The sequence below is a fragment of the Hibiscus syriacus genome, unplaced genomic scaffold, assembly GCF_006381635.1.
Source record: "Hibiscus syriacus cultivar Baekdansim isolate YM2019G1 unplaced genomic scaffold, ASM638163v2 tig00117016_pilon, whole genome shotgun sequence".
NCBI classification, from domain to species: domain Eukaryota; kingdom Viridiplantae; phylum Streptophyta; class Magnoliopsida; order Malvales; family Malvaceae; genus Hibiscus; species Hibiscus syriacus.
Genome location: NW_024063525.1, coordinates 1425069 through 1429898, shown reverse-complemented (window position 1 = coordinate 1429898; position 4830 = coordinate 1425069). Strand labels below are relative to the sequence as shown.

At 43.1% G+C, this 4830-nt stretch overlaps 1 pseudogene; it reads right to left on the bottom strand.

Annotated features, from left to right (window-relative positions):
- Nucleotides 1-717: 717 nt before the first annotated feature.
- Nucleotides 718-3014, bottom strand: LOC120195602 (annotated as a pseudogene).
- Nucleotides 3015-4830: the final 1816 nt, after the last annotated feature.

The following is a 4830-nucleotide window of genomic DNA, read 5'->3' as shown; positions in this document are numbered from 1 at the left end:
GTTTAACTGATCTAGAAGAGCTGGGTCGAGCTGTCGAACGATCCGGAGAGTCTCTTGTACAACGATCGGTTCAAATTTTTGAACGGCGGAGAGCTCGATTTCAAATCGGCCGAATCTTTGACTGCACCACCTCCTCACGCGCCGCCGTCTACGGCGGACAAGGTTGACACCGGTGAACTCGGAACGGCACAAGGAACACGATGGTGCGGGAGGTGTCGTAAACGGAGCAACGATCAGCGGTGAATTTAAGATTTCCTCGGCGATAGAGCTAACAAAACCGTCGCTACTTTGACTGGAAATTCCCGACGTTTGGCCGCGTTTCACTTCAATTAATTTGAAGGGTTTGTTCCTCGCTCGATGATGAACACAACGGTGGTTTCAAAACAACGATCGGAATTCGGACGGCGTCGGAATCGGCTTTGAAGTAGAGTGCGGGAGGAGGAATTTCACAATTGTTTTCTGTTTTGAAAACAGAAAACCATTCATACGCTTAAATGAAATTTTCTGCCGACACTAAAAGGAGTAATGCAGGGCTTGGTCCCTGAATTTCCTTTAACTTCTAAAATGGCCTACAATTTTGAAAACTTTCGATTTAATCCTCAAATTTTGCCAAATTACTTAATTAAATTTTTTTTTTCTCTAAATTTTATTCCGGGTTGTTACAATTCTCCCCCTCTACAAGAAATTTCGTCCTCGAAATTTACCTTATGAGAATAGTTGAGGAAACTGAGCCTCCATTGACTCCAATGTCTCCCAAGTAGCTTCTGAGGGGCCTCGATTACTCCACTGAACTTTGACCATTGGAATTCGCCTATTCCGAAGAACTCTTTCATCTCTTTCTAAAATCTGAATGGGCTCCTCCTCATATGACAAATCAGGTCTTAGCTCTACTCCTTCAACCTGAATAATGTGACCTGGATCTGGACGGTATCTCCTCAACATTGATACATAAAAAACATCATGAATACGACTTAACTCAGAAGGCAACTCAAGCTGATATGCTACAGGTCCTACCCTCTTCAAGATACGAAATGGTCCAATAAATCTTGGACTTAATTTACCCTTACGCCCGAATCTCAATACTTTCTTCCAGGGTGAAACTTTCAAAAAGACCCGATCTCCCACTTCAAACTGTATATCCTTCTTTCTTTGATCTGCATAAGATTTCTGCCTATCAAATGCCTCTTTCAGACGGTCACGAATTAATCTGACTGTGTCCTCCATCTCTCGCACTAACTCAGGTCCCAACATTTTCCTATCACGCAACTCAGTCCAACAGATCGGAGTGCGACATTTACGCCCATAGAGTGCTTCATAGGGTGCCATACGAATACTGGTCTGATAACTGTTATTGTAAGCAAATTCAGCCAACGGCAAAAAGTTCTCCCAACTACCATGAAAATCGATTACGCAACCCCGCAACATATCCTCCAGAATCTGAATTACTCTCTCAGATTGACCATCAGTTTGTGGATGAAAGGATGTACTATAATCCAATCTTGTTCCCAAAGCCGTATGTAACGCCTTCCAAAATCTCGAAGTAAATCTCGGATCTCGATCAGAAATAATAGACAATGGAATACCATGCAATCTGACAATCTCTGAAATATACAATCTTGCCAGCTTATCCAAAGTATAATTTACTCGCACAGGAATGAAGTGAGCTGACTTTGTAAGTCTGTCAACAATCACCCAAACTGAATTTTTTTTCAAAGGAGTCATAGGCAAGGAAGTAACAAAATCCATAGTAATACGCTCCCATTTCCATTCAGGAATCTTGATAGGCTGTAACAAACCTGATGGATGTTGATGTTCTGCCTTAACTTGCTGACAAGTCAAACACCTAGCCACAAAGTCAGATATGTATTTCTTCATACCAGTCCAATAATACCTCTCTCTCAAATTCCGGTACATCTTATCTCCTCCGGGGTGCATAGCATATGGACTACTGTGAGCCTCAGTAAGGATAGTCTGCCTCAATTCAGCGTCATCAGGCACACAAAATCTACCTTTAAAGCATAAAACTTCATCCTGATCAATTGCGTAATCTGTGTTTGTCCCCTGCTCTACTTGCTCAAAGATGGAAAGCAAGGAGCTATCAAGGGGCTGCTTAGCTTTGATCTCATCAACCAAGGTCGGCTTAACTTGCAATTCTGCTAACAAAGTGCCATCGTCATATAAATTCATCTTGGCCATTAAAGACCTCAACTCCGATACCGTCTTTCGACTCAAAGCATCTGCTACAATGTTAGCTTTACCAGGGTGGTAATCAATCACGCAATCATAATCCTTTAGAAGCTCTAACCAGCGACGCTGTCTCAAATTAAGTTCCTTCTGGGTCAGAAGATACTTTAAGCTCTTATGATCTGTGAAAATGTAACACTTCTCTCCATAAAGATAGTGTCTCCATATCTTCAAGGCAAAATTACTGCTGCCAACTCTAAATCGTGAGTAGGATAATTACACTCATGCGGTCGCAGCTGACGGGATGCATAAGCCACCACCTTACTTTCCTGCATTAAAACACAACCAAGTCCTGAATGTGAAGCATCACTATACACTGTAAAATCCTTCCCGGACTGTGGTTGAATCAACACCGGTGCTTGAGTCAAAACCGCCTTTAATTTCTCAAAGCTCTCCTGTTGTGCCTCACCCCAGTCAAACGACACATTCTTCCTTAACAACTTTGTCAAAGGAGAAGCAATGATCGAAAAGCCCTCAACAAAACGTCGATAATAACCAGCCAAGCCCAAGAAACTACGGATTTCAGATACGTTCTTAGGTCGTTTCCAATTCATAATAGCCTCTATCTTGCTGGGATCAACCTGAACACCTTGCGCAGAAATAATATGCCCCAGAAATGACACTTCTTGAAGCCAAAACTCACACTTGCTTAGTTTGGCATATAGACGATGCTCTCTCAAAGTCCGCAGAACGATCTTCAAATGCTCGTCATGCTCTGCCTCCGTACGAGAATAGATCAGAATATCGTCAATGAAGACCACCACAAATTGATCCAAATATGGTCGGAACACCCGATTCATCAAATCCATAAAAGCTGCAGGAGCGTTCGTCAAACCAAAAGGCATCACTAAAAATTCATAATGACCATATCTAGTGCGAATGGTCGTTTTTGCAACATCAGATCCTTTAACTTTCAATTGATAATACCCCGAACGAAGATCAATCTTAGAGAATACAGTAGCTCCTCGCAATTGATCAAATAAGTCATCTATCCTGGGTAATGGGTATTTATTCTTGACCGTCATCTTGTTCAATTTCCGATAGTCAATACATAATCTTAGCGACCCATCCTTCTTTTTCACGAATAGAACTGGAGCTCCCCATGGTGAAGTACTATGTCGGATAAATCCTCGATCGAATAATTCTTGCAATTGGACTTTCAACTCCTTAAGTTCCTTTGGAGCCATATGATAAGGTGCCATAGAAATAGGTGAAGATCCTGGATAAGTCTCAATCTCGAACTCTACCTCTCTATCAGGAGGTAACCCAGGCAACTCCTCCGGAAAAACATCAGGAAACTCGCTAACTGTACGAATCTCCTCGATCGTGGACAATGCACCTTTGGTGTTCAAAATACAAGCAATGAAGGTCTCATATCCCTTTCGGATCATACGATCAATTTCCATCGCTGAAACTATATTGGAGAGATAGCCACGCCGTTCCCCAATTAACACAACAGTCCGACCATCTGAAGTCTTCAGAGTAGCCCGCTTGTATTCGCAATCCAGCTTTACCTTGTGTTTATTCAACCAATCCATTCCAAGAATTAGATCAAACTCCTCTAGAGGAAGCTCCATAAGATCAGCGAGAAAAATTTCTCCCTGAACCTCGAGAGGGCAACGCCGAAATACTTTATTCACTAATACTGCTTGTCCTACTAGACTCGTAATTGTAACAGTATTTTCAGTGTTCTCTATCGGAATCTGAAGGTTTCGAGATACTGAGCTCGATACATAGGAGTGAGTGGAGCCATTGTCCAGTAATGCAAAGTATGGGATAGAATAAATAGTAAATGTACCTGCAATAACCTCAGGCTCATCTCTGTCATCACGACGTCTAGTTGCATAAACCAAAGCTGGCTGTCTAGCCTCAGAAGCTGTTGGCCCTCTATTTTGCTGAGGTCGGGCTCTACTGTCTGTCCTGGACGCTGATCCTCGAGTCTTTCCTTGACTACGATCTCTAATTGGGGTCTGTACTGTAGTCTGCGAACGCACAGGAGTTTGGGTAGTGGTCTGCTCAAACGAAACTAACTGAGGACAATCCCTCCTATAATGACCACTAGATCCACACTGATAGCAAAGACCCATCTTCTTACGACACTCTCCTGAGTGTTGTTTACCACAATACTCACAAAGGGGCCCATTATAATACGACGAGGAACCGCCTCGACTGACAGCTAAAGGTGAGGATGCTGCAGGCCTGAAACGTGTATTACTTCTCTGAGGAGCTGAAGTACGAGTCCTCTTTCCGGACTGTGCTGATGACTCCATCGGGCCTGAAAATTTCTTAGATCGATCTTGATCAACACGCTCTCTACCAGAAGCTAAAAACTCCACCTCTTCCGCATCTTTGGCTCTGCCCACCAGCACATCAAATATCTCATCCTGATGGGTTACAACTTGCCTACGCAGCTCGTATCTGAGTCCAAGGGCAAATTTACGACATCGATCTCTCTCCGTAGGTACCATACTGAATCCATACTTCAGCAATTTCAGGAACTCGATCTCATATTCAGAAACAGTCATGTCTCCCTGAACCAGGTCTTGAAACTGTTGTCGTCTCTGAGCTAAGTAGCGCTCTCCCAGA